The sequence below is a fragment of the Somniosus microcephalus genome, chromosome 13 (assembly GCF_052327205.1).
Source record: "Somniosus microcephalus isolate GS21.2 chromosome 13, FLI_Smic_1.0, whole genome shotgun sequence".
Classification (NCBI taxonomy): domain Eukaryota; kingdom Metazoa; phylum Chordata; class Chondrichthyes; order Squaliformes; family Somniosidae; genus Somniosus; species Somniosus microcephalus.
Genome location: NC_140999.1, coordinates 92,497,414 through 92,517,836, shown reverse-complemented (window position 1 = coordinate 92,517,836; position 20,423 = coordinate 92,497,414). Strand labels below are relative to the sequence as shown.

Here is a 20,423-nt window from a genome sequence, read left to right as displayed (position 1 = left end):
CCAGTCGCTCTCTCTCTTCCACCCCAGTGTCTCTTCTTCCTCAGTCTCTTCCACCTCTTCTCTTCTTCTCAGTGCTCTCTCTCATTCCCCCCGTCAGCTCTCTCTTCCCCCCAGTCGCTCACTTCACTTCCCCAGTCGCTCTCTCTCTTCCCCCCCAGTCGCTCTCTCTCTTCCCCCCAGTCGTCTCTCTCTCTCTCCCCCAGTCGCCAGTCGCGCTCTCTCTTCCCCCCCGAGTCGCGCTCTCTCTTCCCCCCCAGTCGCGCTCTCTCTTCCCCCCCCTAGGTCGCGCTCTCTCTTCCCCCCCCAGTCGCGCTCTCTCTTCCCCCCCAGTCGCGCTCTCTCTTCCCCCCCCAGTCGCGCTCTCTCTTCCCCCCCAGGTCGCGCTCTCTCTTCCCCCCCCAGTCGCGCTCTCTCTTCCCCCCCCAGTCGCGCTCTCTCTTCCCCCCCAAGTCGCGCTCTCCTCTTCCCCCCCCCCCAGTCACGCTCTCTCTTCCCCCCCAGTCGCGCTCCTCTCTTCCCCCCCCAGTCGCGCTCTCTCTTCCCCCCCCAGTCGCGCTCTCTCTTCCCCCCCAGTCGCGCTCTCTCTTCCCCCCCAGTCGCGCTCTCTCTTCCCCCCCCAGTCGCGCTCTCTCTTCCCCCCCCAGTCGCGCTCTCTCTTCCCCCCCCGTCGCGCTCTCTCTTCCCCCCCAGTCGTGCTCTCTTCCCCCAGTCGCTCTCTCTCTTCCACCGCAGTCGCTCTCTTCTCTCTCTTCCCCCCCAGGTCGCTCTCTCGCTCTCTTTCCCCCCCAGTTGCTCTCTCGCTCTCTTTCCCCCCCAGTCGCTCTCTCGCTCTCTTTCCCCCCAGTTGCTCTCTCTCTCTCTTCCCCCCCAGTCGCTCTCTCTCTCTCTTCCCCACCAGTCGCTCTCTCTCTTCCCCCCCAAGTCGCTCTCTCTCTTCCCCCCCCCCAGTCGCTCTCTCTCTTCCCCCCCCAGTCGCTCTCTCTCTTTCCCCCCCCCCAGTCACTCTCTCTCTTTCCCCCCCCCCCCCCCCCGCAGTCGCTCTCTCTCTCTCTTCCAACAACAACATGCCCTCAAAAGACCCTCGGCACCGCCGGGCACTTCAGCTAGTATTCTATGTAATATAAAGGGGAGGAATTTTTGCTTTTGCTCAAATCCCTGGTCAGACCACACCTGAAGTACTGTGTACAGTTCTTGGCACTGCACCGTAGAAAGGATACATTGGTCTTGGAAGGAGTGCAGTGCAGATTCACCAGAATGTTACCTGGGCTCCAAGGGTTAGATTAGATGGGGAGATTACATAAACTAGGCTTGTATTCCATGGAACATAGAAGGTGTTTTCATTTGATTGAGGTGTTTAGGATTTGGAAAGGAATTGATAGGGTAGATGGAGAGAAACTTTTTCCGCTACTGATGGGTTTTAGGACAAGGGGACATAACCTTAAAATTAGAGCCAGGCCATTCAGGCGAAAAGTTAGGAAACACTTTTTCATGCAAAGGGTGGTAGAAGTGTGGAACTCTCCCACAATAAGCAGTAGATGCTAGCCCAATTAATCATTTTAAATCAGAGATCAATACATTTTTGCTAGCCATGGGTATTAAGGGATATGGAGCCAAGGCGGGTGGATGGAGTTAGGTCACAGATCAGCCATGATCTCATTGAATGGCGGAACAGGCTCGAGGGCTAAATGGCCTCCTCCTGTTCCTATTTTTCTCTGAAGGTTCCCAGTGAAACAACTCAACTCAACACAACACAACTCTACTCCAATTTGTTGAACAGTTCCAAACCATTAAATACCCCTGAAAACACTTGGCAGGCCTTCTTAGATTTGAATAATGGTCAGATACATTAAAAAGTAACTGTGAGTGAGACACATAATGAAGCCAATCACAGTATGGATTTGTTTGAATATAGATAGCTTGGCCTCTCCCTTCAGCCTTTCAGTTAAAAAACAACACCAGACTAGTCTTGCAACATTTGTATTGTGTTAATCTGGCACATGGATGATAACTGCATCTGGTTTGTAAATCTTTCTTGTGTCTTGTGGCTTAGTTAGAAGAACCTTTTCTGAGCTAAAATAAAACAAACATACTTCCTTTCTGTCATTGCAATGTCATAACATCGCCACACCATGCACGCACACTGGACAACTTGCCACAGCCAATAGTTGCAAGAGTAGAATGATGGGGGCCCTGACAATGCAGCCAGTTTACAGGAGGACCAGCACATTACAACAGGGAACATGGGAGAGCAGCATTTACAACAACAACTTGCATTTATAAAGCGCCTTTAATGCAGTAAAACAGCCCAAGGCGCTTCACAGGAGCATTATTAAACAAAATTTGGCACCAAGCCACATAAGGAGATATTAGTACAGGTGACCAAAAGCTTGGTCAAAGAGGTAGGTCTTAAGGAGCATCTTAAAGGAGGAAAGAGAGGTAGAGAGGCGGAGAGGTTTAGGGAGGGAATTCCAGAGCTTAGGGCTCAGGCAGCTGAAGGCAAGGCCGCCAAAGGTGGAGCGATTAAAATCGGGGATGTGGAAGAGGCTAGAGAACTCGGAGGGTTGTAAATCTGGCGGAGAGTACAGAGCTAGAGAGGGATTTGAAAACAGGGATGAGAATTTTAAAATCTCTGCTAGGATCTGGACTCTGGTAAAAAAGCAACTTCATAAGCTGTTGAAGATTATGGAGGGGAAAGAAAGAAAGGAAAAAAGGAAGACTTGTATTTATATAGCACCTTTCACGACCACCGGACGTACTAAAGCGCTTTACAGCCAATGAAGTACTTTTGAAGTGTAGACACTGTTGTAATGTAGGGAATGCTAAAACTGCCTCAGGCATGTCTTTCCCTGTGGTGAAAAGTTCAAATATCAGCAGACACAAGTTAAAAATTAGAAAATTAAGAGTGAGCAGGGTAGTCAGGGTATACTTTTTACCCAAAGTGTCATCAAGTTGTGAAATAAGTTACCAGAGAAGGACACTGAAGCAAACAACAGGTCAAAGAGACATGAAGCTGTTTTTACATTCCTGTAGTGCACGGCTCCCAAAGTGTGGATCTCAGCAACACCAACATAACTTGTCAGATTCGCTGATGTCGGCAGTTAAACTTGGCCTTAGCGAATCAAACAAGTTTACTTTGGTGTTGCTGCTCACGGCATGAGACCGGAAGGTCAGGAGGCAGCGGCACTGGCAATGGCACTTAGTACAATATAAAAACAGCTATTGATAGGTCTCTGGAGAGAAAAACTGAAGATATGGTGAGAAGGTGAGGCCAATCTCGGATAAAGGGTTTTGTCTTATTAGGCAAAATGACCTCTTCCTCATATGCTAAAATTCTTTCATCTCCTTAAACCTTCAGAGTGCCATTACACGTCGGTCTGGTGCTGTTGATGACACTCTCAAAAAATGTAGGAAGTCACACAACACCAGGTTATAGTCCAACAGCTTTATTTGAAATCACAAGCTTTCGGAGCGCTGCTCCTTCATCAGGTGAAGTGAAGAGAAGCATACAGGCACAGCATGTATAGTCAGAGAAAACTGCCAGATGATTACAGGTAATCTTTCGAACTGTGTGACTTCCTACATTTGTCCACCCCAGTCCAACACCGGCATCTCCACATCATGACTCTCAAAAAAGACTTGCATTTATATTGCGCTTTTCATGACCTCAGGATGTCCCAAAGCGCTTCACAGCCAATGAAGTACGTTTGAAGTGTAGTCACTGTTGCAGGAGTCACGGCAGCCGATCGCTGTTTGAGGGAGTTTGCTGTGCACAATGTGATAATGACCAGATAATCTGTTTTTTGATTGAGGAAAAATATTGGCCAGGACACCGGGATTACTTCCCTACTCCTCTTTGAAATAGTGCCATGGGATCTTTTACATCCCCAAGAGAGCAGATGGGACCTCGGTTTAACGTCTCATCCAAAAGACGACACCTCCGCCAGTGCAGCACTCCCTCAGTAGTGCACTGGAGTGTCAGCCTAGATTATGTGTTTAAGTCTCTAGAGTGGGATTTGAACGCACGACCTTCTGACTCAGGGGCGAGTGTGCTACTAATGAGCCACGGCTACCACTCTCTGATGGGTGACGTCAGTTCTTGTTTCGTGGGTGTCCTGATCTGCTGTCAAAACAACACTGCCCCTGGCGTGGCCTAGTAAATATGCTGTGCTGCTCCAGGGAGGGCGATACTTTGTTTGCTCGCATTATATTGCAGAATAGGACTGGACCGGCCCAGTGTCAAAATCACTAATCTTTGGGAACTTTAAAGAGGGTACAAAAATACATAATTTAAATAATCGGCACATCCACAAACAGGGCACTCCAGTCATGTACAGAGTGACTAGGCTCCAGGCACCTGATCAAACTTCAGTGGTCCTGCAGGAGACCTGCGGCAGACTTCAAACCCTATACAGGAGAGAGAGGCAGGCCCTGGATTACCCCGAACCACCATGTGAAAGGTTGGAGTGTGAGTCAGCTCAGCTCTCTCACCAACTGCTGTTCCTGCTCATGTTTGGCACTGCGCTTGTATTCTATGCAATCCCAGACAGCCCAGTAACATAAACAATGAGCTGAACTACATTCCTTGCTTCTGAAATCAGGGAGTGTCCAAATCACAGGACGACACAGGCTAGGTTCTACCAACAGCCCAAAGCAGAGGTTTCATTCCCTCTGCAGCACCTACAGCCTCTATCCGACAGTACAACAACAACAACAACTTGTACATATATAGTGCCTTTAACGTAGACAGTACCATCTGCTTAGCCCCGAACACTGACTTGTACATCAGGGCGGCTGTTTTACTGTCACGGAATAAATCAAATTCATTTTTATTACATGGCATTCCAAGATTCCAGTGTTTTGTGGATCATATTCTGCAATTCCATCCAGGAATAATAAGGGCCACTGATTTATTACGACTGATTGTTTTTATTGTGTGGGATTATCCAGGACCAGTGTTTTGGTAAATGTATTCTGTGATTAAGCTTATCTTTTCACAAAAACTGCATATCAATGACCTTGGTCCTGCACCAGTTACTGAGCTCGGCTACAACTGATGACCACTTCTGTGATTCCAGCTCCAACTCAGTCCAGTCCTGAAGCAAACCAGTAACGTGTGCTGGTGTATCAGTATGCTCAGGTGCTGCTTCTGTGATTCAGCAACTCTAGAGACACCACATCAACACAAGACGCTACTATACCAACACACAACATTTTTTTTTATTTGTTTGTGGACTCAGGGCATCACTGGCAAGGCCAGCATTTATTGCCCATCCCTAGTTGCCCTTGAGAAGGTGGTGGTGAGCCGCCTTCCTGAACCGCTGCAGTCCGTGTGGTGAAGGTACTCCGACAGTGCTGTTAGGTAGGGAGTTCCAGGATTTTGACCCAGCGACAATGAAGGATCGGCGATATATTTCTAAGTCAGGATGGTGTGTGACTTGGAGGGGAACTTGGAGGTGATGGTGTTCCCATGTGCCTGCTGCCCTTGTCCTTCTAGGTGGAAGAGGTCGCGGGTTTGGAAGGTTCTGCCGAAGAAGCCTTGGCGAGTTGCTGCAATGCATCCTGTAGCTGGTACACACTGCAGCCACGGTACGCCGGTGGTGGAGGGAGTGAAAGTTTAAGGTGGTGGATGGGGTGCCAATCAAGCAGGCTGCTTTGTCCTGGATGGTGTCGAGCTTCTTGAGTGTTGTTGGAGCTGCACTCATCCAGGCAAGTGGAGGGTATTCCATCACACTCCTTACTTGTGCCTTGTAGATGGTGGAAAGGCTTTGGGGAGTCAGGAGGTGAGACACTCGCCGCAGAATAGCTAGCCTCTGACCTGCTCTTGTTGCCACAGTATTTATGTGGCTGGTCCAGTTAAGTTTCTGGTTAATGGTGACCCCCAGGATGTTGATGGTGGGGGATTCGGTGATGGTAATGACATTGAATATCAAAAGGAGGTGATTAGACTCTCGCTTGTTGGAGATGGTCATTGCCTGGCACTTCTGTGGCATGAATGTTACCTGCCACTTAGCAGCCCAAGCCTGAACATCGTCCAGGTCTTGTTACATGCGGGCATGGACTGCTTCATTATCTGTGGAGTTGCGATTGGCACTGAACACTGTGCAGTCATCAGCGAACATCCCCATTTCTGACCTTATGTTGGAGGGATATTCATTGATGAAGCAGTTGAAGATGGTTGGGCCTAGGACACTGCCCTGAGGAACTCCTGCAGCGCTGTCCTGGGGCTGTGATGATTGACCTTCAACCACCACAACCATCTTCCTTTGCGCTAGGTATGACTCCAGCCAGTGGAGCATTTTCCCCCTGATTCCCATTGACTTCAGTTTTACTAGGGCACCTTGATGCCAGACTCGGTCAAATGCTGCCTTGATGTCAAGGGCAGTCACTCTCACTTCACCTCTAGAATTCAGCTCCTTTGTCCATGTTTGGACCAAGGCTGTAATGAGGTCGGGAGCCGAGTGGTCTTGGCGGAACCCAAACTGGGCATCAGTGAGCAGATTATTGGTGAGTAAGTGCCGCTTGATAGCGCTGTCGATGACACCTTCCATCACTTTGCTGATGATTGAGAGTAGACTGATGGGGCATACCATAACATAATACCAGCACATCAACACAACACGCTACTATACCAACACACAACATACCAGCACATCATGCCACAATACCAACACACAACTACTTGACCTCGTCCTCACCAATCTACCTGTCACAGATGCATCTGTCCATGACAGTATTGGTAGCAGTGACCACCGCACAGTCCTTGTGGAGACGAAGTCCCATCTTCACACTGAGGACACCATCCATCGTGTTGTGTGGTATTACCACCATGCTAAATGGGATAGATTCAGAACAGATCTAGCAGCTCAAAACTGGGCAGCCATGCAGCGCTGTGGGCCATCAGCAGCAGCAGAATTGTATTCCGCCACAATCTGTAACATCGTGGCCCAGCATCTCCCTCACTCTACCATTAACATCAAGCCAGACGACCAACCCTGTTCAATGAGGAGTGTAGAAGAGCATGCCAGGAGCAGCAGCATCGGGCGTACCTAAAAATGAGGAGCCAACCTGGGGGAAACTGCAACACAGGACTACATGCATGCGAAACAACGGAAGCAGCACGTTATAGACAGAGCTAAGCGACCCCACAACCAACGGATCAGATCAAAGCTCTGCAGTCCTGCCACATCCAATCGTGAATGGTGATGGACCATTAAACAACTGACGGGCGAAGGAGGTTCCATGAACATCCCTAATCTCAACAATGGTGGAGCCCAGCACGCGAGTACAAAAGACAAGGCTGAAGCGTTTGCAACCATCTTCAACCTGAAGTGCTGAGTGGATGATCCATCTCGGCCTCCTCCTGAGGTCCCCACCATCACAGAAGCCAGTCTTCTGCCAATTCGATTCATTCCACGTGATATCAAGAAAAGATTGAGCACACTGGGTACAGCAAAGGCTATGGACTCGACAATATCCCAGCTGTAGTACTGAAGACTTGTGCTCCAGACTAGCCGTGCCTCTGGTCAAGCTGTTCCAGTACAGCTACAACACTGGCATCTTCCCAACAATGTGGAAAACTGCCCAGGTATGCCCTGTCCACAAAAAACAGGACAAATCTAATCTGGTGAATTACCGCCCCATCAGTCTACTCTCAATCATCAGCAAAGTGATGGACGGTGTTGTTGACAGTGCTATCAAGCGGCACTTACTCACCAGTAACCTACTCACCGATGCTCAGTTTGGGTTCCGCCAGGAGCACTCGGCTCCAAATCTCCGATAGCCTTGGACCAAACATGGACAAAAGAGCTGAATTCCAAAGGTGAGGTGAGAGTGACATCAAGGCGGTATTTGACCGAGTGTGGCATCAAGGAGCCCTAGTAAAATTGATGTCAATGGGAATCAGGGGAAGGACTCTCCACTGGCTGGAGTTATACCTAGCACAAATGAAGATGGTTGTGGTTGTTGGAGGCCAATCATCTCAGCCCTAGTATCCTAGGCCCAACCATCTTTAGCTGCTTCATCAATGACCCTCCCTCCATCACAAGGTCAGAAGTGGGGATGTTCACTGATGATTGCACAGTGTTCAGTTCCATTCGCAACTACTCAGATAATGAAGCAGTCATGTCCACATGCAGCAAGACCTGGACGACATTCAGGCTTGGGCTGCTAAGTTGCAAGTAACATTTGCGCCGCACATGTGCCAGGCAATGACTATCTCCAACAAGAGAGCATCCAACCACCGCCCCTTGAAATTCAACGGCATTACCATCACCAAATCCCCCACCATCAACATCCTGGGGGGTTACCATTGACCAGAAACTTAACTGGACCAGCCACATAAATACTGTGGCTACAAGAGCATGTCAAAGGCTGGGTATTCTGCAGTGAGTGTCTCACCACCTGACTCCCCAAAGCCTTTCCACTATCTACAAGGCACAAGTAAGGACTCCCCAAAGCCTTTCCACCATCTACAAGGCACAAGGAGTATGATGGAATACTCTCCACTTGCCTGGATGAGTGCAGCTCCAACAACACTCAAGAAGCTCGACATCATCCAGGACAAAGCAGCCCCGCTTGATTGACACTCCCACCACCACCGGCGTACCATGGCTGCAGTGTGTACCATCTACAAGAAGCACTGCAGCAACTCACCAAGGCTTCTTCAACAGCACCTCCCAAACCCACAACCTCTATCACCTAGAAGGACAAGGGCAGCAGGCGCATGGGAGCACCATCACCTCCAAGTTCCCCTCCAAGTCACACACCATCCTGACTTGGAAATATATCCCCATTCCTTCATCGTCGCTGGGTCAAAATCCTGGAACTCCCGTCCTAATAGCACTGTGGTAGTACCTTCACCACGCGGACTGCAGCGGTTCAAGAAGGTGGCTCAGCACCACCTTCTCTGGGGCAATTAGGGATGGGCAATAAATGCTGGCTTTGCCAGCGACGCCCACATCCCAGGAATGACCAAAAAAAACATACCTGCACATCAACACAACACGCTACAATAACACACAACATACCAACACCACATCGACACAACACACGACAATACCAAGACTCAACATACCAGCACATCATCACAAAATGTTACAAAACCAACACACAACATACCAGCACCACATCATCACAACACGCCAACACTTCAGCACCACACCAACATACCAGCACACAGTCAATGCACTACTTCTGTGTTAAGTCTGTGTGTTATTGTGATAATTACTACACAGACTACAAGAGTAAATTCAACAGGTCTTTACTGGTTGGAGGTAGGGACTATACTGAATACAATATTACTACACAGTGCTTATGTACCGGTGTGGTCACCACCGGTATTACGTATACAGCAGCCAGAGAAAGTAGTACATCTCTTAAGGTGGAACAGGCTTAAGTTCTCTTAAGGTGGAACAGGTTACATACACCACATTCTGGGTTTGGAGAGCCACTGGCGGATTGGGATCTTTCCAGATGCTCTAAATCCTGGCCAGGTCTAAGGGGACCTAACCCCCTGCTTGATGCCCTCATGCCACCCACATAAATGAGTTTTGGAAGCCGGGGAGTCTTCCTCTCTTCTGTGTCCTTTTCTGTTTTGAAGATGGGAATGATGCTAAAGATTTGGACTGAACTGAAAGACACTACAGGGTGGAGAGATCAGGAGAATTGTCAGCCTTTATCATATGAGACATGTAGTGTATGTACTTTGCAGAAGGAACAATATTCTGCAGCCCCTGTATACTGGAGTACCAGTCGTGACCACCCCTGTATATAAGCCTGTGTAGTAACTTTTGCATAGCAGTTCCAGTTTGTCTCCACCCAGTAATGACCTGTTATAACCAACTCCTGCAGTCCGTGTCTCAATTACACACGGACATAATACTGGCGACGAGCAGATCCGAACTTACCTACAGTCTGCACCACCTCATGGGGATCCATCCCTGAAGCGAAGTTGTCAGAGGTCGAGGCCAGAAGGAAGAAAGAAAAAAAAAAAAAACAGAAGAAACGGGCGTCGGCCGTGGGCAACCGCCTCTGATTCATCGGAGTTGAAGATTTGCAGGAGAGGCTGTCGAGAGCGGGGCTTGGTTATCCTGTCGATGGTGTTCCAGCTAATCGGGCTGGTGGCATGTAGTACACTGATCCTTCCTGGGCTGCGGCGGGCTAGAGCTCGATCGGGTGGCTTTTCAACGGGGCCGAGCAGTGTTGTCGGGAAGAGGAGAGAGAGAGAGAGGGTGGAGCACACAGGGCGCGGCCGGTGCTACGAAGCCAGGCAGCGTACAGACCCAAGAAGAGGGAGGAAAGTGTCCCACAGGGTTGCTCCGACGACGGGGAAGTAAAAGAAATTAGAAGCGCAGAAAGCCGCGAGGAGCTGCAGTTTGCCATGGGAACCGCGGAGAGCGGCATTAGCAGCAGCGCGGGGGGAAGTACGCGAAGACCATAGGGCGTCGCCATCAAGGCATAAAACGCCAGCAACAGCGCTAGCAGCAGTGGGGAAGACGGAAAGCGCGGGAGGCGCCATTTTGTTAAATCGGGGAAGAAGGCAAAGCGCGGGAGGCGCCATCTTAGATTTCCAAGATGCCGAAGACTGGCAATATCACTGCCTTCGATAATGCAACAGAAGACTGGACCATGTATGTGGAAAGAGTCAAAGTATATTGCGAGGCAAACGAAGTAGCCGATGAGAAAAAGGCATCGGTACTACTAAACTTAATGGGCGCAAGAACGTACGGCCTATTGCGGAACCTGATTACTCCAGCCAAACCGAAGGCGAAGAGTTTTAACAAAATTGTTGATATCCTACAGGAACACCTAAATCCTACACCACTGCTAATAGCAGAAAGATTTAAATTCCACAGGAGAAATCAGCATAAAGATGAGAGCAATGCTGATTACCTTACGGAACTACGCAAGCTATCAAAGCACTGCCAGTTCGGAGCAGGACTGGCAGATAACCTACGGGACAAATTTGTCCATGGACTCCTGAGTGAAGGAACCCAGAAGAGGTTACTCTCAGAGAAAGAGCTGACGCTAGATAAGGCTTTCAGCGTGGCAGTATCGTACGAAGCAGCAGCAAGGGGAGCTGCGGAAATACAGCAAAAGCCACAGGAATACAGCACCCACGAAATGACACGGGGATTTGAAAATTGTTATCGCTGCGGCAGAAAAAACCATGACCAGAAGGACTGCTGGTCCAAGGACAAAATATGCAGGCAATGCAGAAAGATGAGACACATTGCACGAGTTTGCAGGTCTGGGAAGAAGACTAACAACAACAAAAAGGCTACTAAGGAACAGTACAGGAAAGTACAAAAGATGACGGACAGTAGTTCCGAAGACCAGATGAGCGATAGTGAATCCGGGAACAAGAGACTAAGCTGTCTCAAACTTCACAACGTAATCGCAAAAGAGGATCACCGAACCATTTGGGTCACCCTCACGATAGCAGGGTCCCAAGTCAAAATGGAATTGGATACAGGATCAGCCCTGACCGTCATGAATCAATGAGACTACAAGCGGCTATTCTCACACATACCCTTGAAAGAGACGTCCATTGTCTTGAAGACGTATACGGGGCAAAAAGTATACCCCAGAGGGAAAATAAGGGTGCCTGTCGAATACAACGGCAAGGAAATACAGAAATTGTATCTGTACATACTGCAAGATGGTGGACCACCGTTATTGGGACGTGAATGGATCAGAAAGATAAATTTAGACTGGCACTCCATTCAGGCACTGACGGTGGCTGGTAAAAAGGATGACGACGTCACACCTGGACGATTGTCAAAAATCTTGGCTAACGCCAAAGAGGTATTTCAACAAGAACTGGGAACTCTTAAAGGCGTAACCGCCTCGATAAAAATAGAAGAGAATGCAATTCCCAAGTTTTTCAAAGCAAGACCGGTACCATATGCATTTCGCCCAGCCGTCGAGGCAGAGCTGGAGAATCTGGAGAATGCAGGCGTGTTATCTAAGGTAGGCTGGAGCGAGTGGGCGACACCCATAGTTCCTGTCATGAAGAAAACGTTAAACAATAAGTCTGAGGAGCCAAGGAAGGTTCGCATCTGTGGGGACTTCAAGGTGACGGCGAACCCAATCCTTCACACAGTACAATATCCTCTCCCGAGGATAGAAGATATTTTCGCCTCACTATCTGGAGGGAAGCGTTTTACAAAAATTGACCTAGCACAAGCATATTTGCAGATGGAGGTTGAAAAATCCTCTAGGAAGTACCTCACGATAAACACTCACAAAGGTCTTTGCCGGTATAATCGACTGGTATTCGGAGTAGCATCAGCTCCGGCGATATGGCAAAGAGCAATGGAACAAGTCCTGCAAGGGATTCCGGGGACTCAGTGTTACTTGAACGACATCCTAGTGACAGGTGAAGATGACAGTGAACACCTTGCCAACCTAGAGCAGGTGCTCACTAGACTAAGAGAACATGGGCTTTGAGCCAATCGCCCCAAGTGCGAGTTTTTTAAGAAACAGATATCGTATTGTGGCCACGTGATTGATGAAGAGGGGTTACATAAGTCCCCTGACAAAATTGAAGTGGTAGTTAAGGCTCCAGTGCTGAAAATGTGTCGCAACTGAGGTCATTCCTTGGATTGGTGAATTACTACCATAAGTTTTTGCTGAATTTGTCCACAATTCTGCACCCACTGAACGCCCTACTACAAACTGGAGTAGCATGGAAATGGAGCGATGAATGTAAGCGGGCCTTTCAGAAGAGTAAAGACCTAATCACTTCAAGAGAAGTATTGGCTCACTACAACCCATCACTACCGATAAGACTGGCGTGTGATGCATCTCCCTACGACTTGGAGCGGTACTGTCACATAAATTCCTTGATGGTTCAGAGAGGCCGATAGCTTTTGCGTCATGCTCGTTAACTTCAGCCGAGCGTAACTACGCCCAGATTGACAGAGAGGCCCTCAGCCTGGTGTGGGGGGTGAAGAAGTTCAATCACTACCTGCACGGTCAGAAATTTACTCTACTAACTGATCATCAACCTCTTGTCTCCATTTTCAACCCTCAGAAGGGCGTCCCGATAATGACAGCACAACGGCTACAGAGGTGGTCCCTTTTCCTAGGGGCACACCAATATGACATCGAGTACAAAGGAACTAAACAGTATGGGAATGCTGATGGATTGTCGCGCCTACCGTTGCCGATGGTGGAAGAAGCACCTGCAGTGGATCCAGTGGAAATATTCCACTCGACCATAGTCGAATGTCTCCCTGTGATGAATGCAAACATAGAAAAGGAAACACAAAATGACCCGACACTCTCCTGGGTCTATGATTTAACGGTGAAGGGATGGCCAACACATGGCGAACCACTGTTGCCAGCATTCTTGCCGCGAGGAGAACAGCTGTCAGTGTGCAGAGGAACCTTGATGTGTGGATCCAGAGTAGTAATTCCACCCAAATTGAAGGATAGAGTGCTCAATGAGCTTCATGAGGGTCATCTGGGAGGGGTAAAAATGAAGAACTTAGCCAGAGCGTTTGTGTGGTGGCCGGGAATCGATAGAGAAATCGAAGAGATGACCAAGAGCTGTACAGGATGCCAGAAGGTCCAAAACGCCCCACCACAAGCCCCTCTACATCCATGGGAGTGGCCCTCATCTCCATGGCAAAGGGTGCACATTGATTTTGCCGATCCATTTATGGACTTGATGTTTTTAATTGCGGTGGATGCACATTCAAAGTGGCCAGAGGTAATAAAAATGTCCTCAACCACCACAGAAAAAACTATCACAGTCTTACGAACCATATTCGCCAGGAATGGGCTGCCTGAACAGATTTGCTCTGACAATGGACCACAGTTTGTGTCTGAAGAGTTCCGGAGGTTCTTAAAGAACAATGGTGTTAAGCATTACACATCTGCCCCATATCATCCAGCCACTAATGGATTGGCCAAGAGGTTCGTCCAAACATTCAAGAAGGCTATCAAGGCAATGTGTAATGAAGACATACCCCTACAACAGAAGGTGGATAACTTCTTGTTTGCCTACCGGAATGCGACACATGCGGTTACCAACCAAACTCCAGCCATGATGTTCTTCAATCGAAGACTACGATGCCGCTTGGATTTGGTTAAGCCAAACATCAGAAGAGGTGTGGAGAACAGGCAGTTTCAGAATATGAATGAAAGGCCGACCAGGAGTTTTAAGATAGGTCAATCAGTTTTGGCCCGGGACTACCACACAGAGAAATGGCAGCCAGGAACGATCTGTACACGGCAAGGACCTCTAATGTATACCGTGGACGTTGGAGAGAGCATTGTAAGATGCCATGCTGACCAGATTCTAGAGTCACTGGAAAACGTCAATTCCACACCACGATCCGATACACCTGGTGATGAAACCGAAGTACCAATTGCATCTACCTCAGAATCGGTGATATTGGAAGCAGACGAACCAAACAACGACGTTGATCCCGAATCAACTTTGCCAGAAGAACCTGATACCCCAAAGAGGCGTTATCCAGACAGAATCAGGAAGCCTCCTCAAAGACTGAACTTATAATTGCTTAACTTCAGCTAATGTATCTAGTAACTGTAATTGTAAATATGTTATTTAATTATTAATCGAATGTTATGTACTGTTTAGCTAAAAGGGGAGGAATTGTAGTGTATGTACTTTGCAGAAGGAACTATATTCTGCAGCCCCTGTATACTGCAGTACCAGTAGTGACCACCCCTGTATATAAGCCTGTGTAGTAACTTTTGCATAGTAGTTCCAGTTTGTCTCCACTCAGTAAAGACCTGTTATAACCAACAACTGCAGTCCGTGTCTCAATTACACACGGTCATAATAAGACAAGCAGCTCTTCAGGGCACAGAAACCAGCCTCACAATTTCTACAAAGAACAGAAGCTCTCCACAGAGCTGTCTCTGTGCATTTCAGTTTACCAACCCTAGCCTGAGGGGCACTTCTACAGTGTGAGATTCTTGCATGTCAAGCAATTATTCACCAACAGTCTGCATGCCTCTCTATTCCTTGAAAGTCAGTCCATTTTTATTTCCCCTTGTGTGGGGAAGGAACATTTATACTTGTCAAGGTGGGATGTCAGTGTTAGGGAAGAGCATCTATTTCAACCACCCTGTATAAATATCGAGCACTCCTAGATAAGGAGCCACATAGCTAGATGCATAGTAAAGCTCCGTGTGCTTGGCCCAACCTCAGAACGGGCACCCCAGGTATTTGATATTTTTCCATTTCCCACACCTGCCCCCCAAGGGCCTCTCTGATTGGTAGTTAGTGCCAGGATAAGGACTGGATTGAGCCTGTCCAAATTAAGGTTTCTTTCTTAGGAGTCTTACAGCCAGCAAGAGTGGAACTTGAACCCAGGTCCCAGGTGCAAAGGGTCAATGTCCAAGCCACGGCACCAATTCCATTATTTGTAGCCAGCAGTTCTGGGAGTAATATTCAAACAAACCTGCCCGCATACATTTATAATGCTGAATATTTCCTATAAATCTCCAATAGCTCTCACTTAAAAATTCACCAAAACAATCTGGCATTTATAGTGTGGCGTACCGATCACAGAAAGGACACAATCCGCTTTCCGGTCCGTAAACTATAAATCAGGCGTCATGCCTTTAAGAAGGATCACACCTTTAAGAAACTCGATCTGCAACATAGTTAAGCCTAGAGCGGGGGAGGAGCAGTCGAAGCTGTGGACTGATGAAAGGCAGGCGTACTTTGTGTAGTCTCTGACTCCATTTTGTGTTCAGCATGCAGCCTCAATAATTAAACCTTTTCTGTTGAACCTCTCCGAGTTCAGTATTTTTTTGCTAGGAGTAGGTAAACTCCTACATTGGTGACCCCGACACTCAGGACGACTCCTAAGCATAACCATGGCTGACACAAACGCAGTTTCTGTGAAGCTGCCGGAGTTCTGGGAGAACCTGGCCACCGCCTGGTTCCTTCAAGCCGAATCGCAATTCCGACTCCGCCGACGCAACGATGTACGACTACCTCCTCGCCTCCCTGGGCAGCTCCACAATCACGAAAGTCTGGACAACACTACAAAACCCTTCGGAGGAAGGCAAGTACGCACATCTCAAGGCCGCGCTCATTAAAAAATTCACAGCCTCCCAATTCTTGCGCAACTGCCACCTCCTCGACCTCCCGGGCCTCGGTGACTCCACGCCGTCAGACTTGCTCTCACACATGCTTGCTCTGACCGACGAGAAACCGCCCGGCTCCCTCTTCCGCATGCTCTTTATCCGCCAACTACCTCCCAGCATCCGCCCGGCGATCGTGGCATCCAGCCTCACGGACCTCGAGGCCCTGGCCGATGAAGCCGATAAGCTCCTGTCCGCCAGCTCCAACCACGCCGTCACCCCCGACCTGGCCTCCTCAGCGTCGGCGCGCACTCCACCCCCTATCGCGCGGCCACACAGCTCGGCCACGAGGCCCCCCAGGCCCCCACGTCCCCCAAGCCCCCCGACCCAGGGCTACTGCTACTTCCATACCCGGTTCGGCGCACGGGCATGCCGCTGCAGCCATCCCTGCACGTTTCCAACCGCCCCCACACCGGCCTACACGATGGCCGTGGGGCAAGCAGGCGCGCTGCTGTACGTTACGGACAGCGCCTCCGGATGCCGTTTCCTATGCGACACGGGCGCGCAGCGCAGCATCATCCCCGCATCCGCCCTCAAGATCCAGCGAGGCGGCCGCGGCCCTGCGCTGGCTGCCGCCAACGGCACCGACATCCGACGTACAGCACCCGCACCGTCACCATCGACCTCGCAGGACGCTGCTACCACTGGGAGTTTATCACCGCCAAGGTGCTCTCCCCACTCCTCGGTGCGGATTTCCTGTGTGCCCAAGGCCTGTTGGTCGACATGCCTCGGCGCCGCCTCGTGGACATGAACACCATGTCACCTATCACGGGCGCCATGGCCCCCCCCAACCCGCCAAAATGGTGTGGCAGTGCCGCGCCCGCTCAACGGACGACTACTCAGCACTCCTGGCTGAGTTCCCAGCCCTCACCAACCCGACCTTCTCCGCGAAGGTTGCTAAGCACGGGGTAGAACACTTCATCCCCACCACAGGCCCACCGGTGTATGCCCACGCCCACAGGCTGGACCCGGCCAAGCTGGAGATCGCGCGGGCCGAGTTCACCACAATGGAACAGCCCGGCATCATCCGCCACTCCAACAGCCCCTGGGCCTCCCCACTCCACATCGTCACCAAACCCGACGGGGGATGGCGCCCCTGCGGGGACTACCGGCGCCTAAACGACGCCACCACGCTGGATCGGTACCCCATACCGCACATTCAAGACTTCTCGGCTAGACTGGCCGGCCGCTCAGTCTTCTCCAAAGTCGACCTGGTGCGCGGTTACCATCAGGTGCCAGTCCACCCCACGGACGTTCCCAAGACGGCCATAATCACCCCTTTTGGCCTCAAAAACGCGGCCCAGGCCTTCCAGCGGCTCATGGACTCAGTCCTCCGGGACCTGAAGTTCCTCTTTGTCTACCTGGATGACATCCTGGTAGCTAGTTCCTCCAAGCAGGAACACATCAAGCACCTCCGCACCCTGTTCCAGCGGCTCAGTGAGCACGGGCTCATTATCAGCCCAGCCAAGTGCCAATTCGGCCTCAGCAGGATCGAATTCCTCGGCCACCACATCACGCAGGACGGAGCCATTCCCCTGCCCGCCAAGGTGCAAGCCGTCCAGCAGTTCCCCCGGCCTACCACCATCAAAGGCCTCCAGGAGTTCTTGGGGATGATCAACTTTTACAACCGCTTCATTCCTGGAGCGGCCTCCCTCATGCGGCCCCTATACAAAGCCCTCCGGGGTAAGAAAGACAGAATGGCGATCGAGTGGTCGGACATGTTGACCGCTTTCGACTCGACCAAAAAGGCGCTCGCTGACACCACCATGCTCGCTCACCCACAGCCCAATGCCAGGGTGGCCCTCACCACGGACGCCTCCGACCACGCAGTCGGCGCCGTGTACGAACAGTGGGTTGATGGGGCTTGGCAACCGCTGGCCTTTTTCAGCCGCCAACTGCGCCCCCCCGGAGGCCAAATACAGCGCCTTTGACCGCAAGCTCCTCGCACTGTACCTGGCAGTCCGCCATTTTAGATTTCTCCTGGAGGGCCGCCCCTTCACCGCGTTTGTCGACCACAAACCCCTGACATTCGCGATGGCGAAATCTGCGGACCCGTGGTCAGCCAGGCAACAAGACCAGCTCGCTGCGGTGTCCGAATTCACCACGGACATCCGGCACGTCTCCGGTCGAGACAACGTGGTGGCCGACTGCCTATCCCACCCTGCCGTCCACGGCGCCCACCTGGCAGTGGACTATGCTCAACTGGCAGCGGAGCAACGCACCGACCCCGATCAGCTCTCCGTGCCCACAACCCTCCCAGGGCTGCGACTGACCGACGTCGCCTGCGGCCCGTCCACCATCACAGTCAAATGCGACACCTCCTTGGCGCAACCCCGCCCCGTAGTCCCGGCATCCTGGCGAAAACGGGTGTTCGACATCGTCCACGGCCTCTCACACCCCGGCACCCGCGCGTCCATTAGACTGGTGGCCAACCGATTTGTCTGGCGCGGCCTGCGCAAAGATGTGCATGTCTGGTCCAGATCCTGCATAGCTTGCCAGCGTGCCAAAATCCACCAGCACGTCAAAGCCCCACTCGAGGAGTTCACCGTGCCAGAAAGAAGGTTCGACCACGTCCACATCGACCTCGTCGGCCCCCTGCTGCCATCACAAGGTCACACGCACCTGCTGACAATCGTGGACCGTACCACCCGCTGGCCCGAGGCCATTCCACTGACGTCCACCACCACCACCGACATCGCGAGGGCATTCATCGGTACCTGGGTCGCTCGGTTCGGCGTCCCCTCCGACATGACGTTGGATAGAGGCCCGCAGTTCACCTCTGATCTGTGGGCCGCCATCGCCCGAAACCTCGGGGTGGCCGTTCACCGCACCACGGCTTACCACCCCCAAGCCAACGGACTGTGCGAGTGATTCCACAGGTCCATGAAGTCGTCCCTCCGCGCCAGCCTCGAGGACGAAGCTTGGATCGACCACCTCCCATGGGTGCTACTCGGCCTACGCTCCGCGGTCAAGGAAGACCTGCAAGCCTCAGCGGCGGAACTCGTGTACGGCCAGCCGCTGCGCGTACCTGGAGAGTTCCTGCCCACCGCCACGACCCCCTGGTCGGCTGACCAGCAACGCCGCGCTTTCGCCAACCGAGCACAACAGTTCGCTCCAGTACCCAACGGCCGGCACGGCGAACCAGCAACCCGCGTACCACCTAGCCTGCACATGGCCAAATTTGTTTTCGTGCGCCATGACGCCCATCGAGGACCTCTACGGCCCCCATACGACGGACCCTACAAGGTACTCCAGACGGGGAACAAGTTCTTCCTCCTCGAAGTGGGCAGCAGAACTGACAAGGTGTCGGTCGACCGGCTCAAGCTGGCGCACCTAGAGGCCGACCAACCCGTTCAAGTGGGCCGACCAACCCGTTCAAGTGGGCCAACCCCCACCATGGGGCAGACCGCCTAAGAGCCCGATGCGTCCGACCGCCCCGCTCCCGATACCAACCGCCAAGAGCCGTTCCAGCCATGCCATCAAGCTGCCACGCCAGTTCGTACACTCCCTACTAGCGGATTCTGGGGGGAGCTGTGTGGCGTACCGATCACAGAAAGGACACAATCCGCTTTCCGGTCCGTAGACTATAAATCAGGCGTCATGCCTTTAAGAAGGATCACACCTTTAAGAAACTCGATCTGCAACATAGTTAAGCCCAGAGCGGGGGAGGAGCAGTCGAAGCTGTGGACTGATGAAAGGTAGTCGTACTTTGTGTAGTCTCTGACTCCATTTTGTGTTCAGCATGCAGCCTCAATAATTAAACCTTTTCTGTTGAACCTCTCCGAGTTCAGTATTTTTTTGCTAGGAGTACGTAAACTCCTACAATATAATGCTTCAAATCTCCCAGAAACACCCAGAAATGCTTCTGATACAACAGCTCAAACTCACATCACTGGTTGTTATAAAGGCAATTTGATGAATGACCAGTTAATCTATTTTTGGTGGTGTTAGTTGAGGTGAGGATGTTGGCCAGGCCACCTGGAGAACTCCTTGCTCTTCTTCCAATCGAGCTATGGGGTCTTTTATGTGCACCTGAACTAGCAGAACAGACAGGACCTTGTTTTAACATTTCATCTAAAGGACAACGCCACTGACAATGCAGTCAAACCATGGAGAGTCAGCCTTGTTTATGTGGTCAAGCCCAAGAGTGGGATTTGAACCTAGAACGAGAGGGTTCAGTTCAAAACAAAATCATAGAAAAATAGTTTTCCATCTCTTAATTCAATACACTGAATGAAATCAATCCTCTTACTGTGAAATTCCAAGCCATTTACAGTAGAAAATTAGAATGA

At 50.8% G+C, this 20,423-nt stretch overlaps 1 protein-coding gene across 1 annotated transcript in view; it reads left to right on the top strand.

Moving 5' to 3' along the window:
• Nucleotides 1-20,423, top strand: part of LOC147108485 (dysbindin) — a 327,345-nt gene that overhangs the window by 77,468 nt on the left and 229,454 nt on the right. The gene's annotated exons all lie outside the window — the stretch shown is intronic.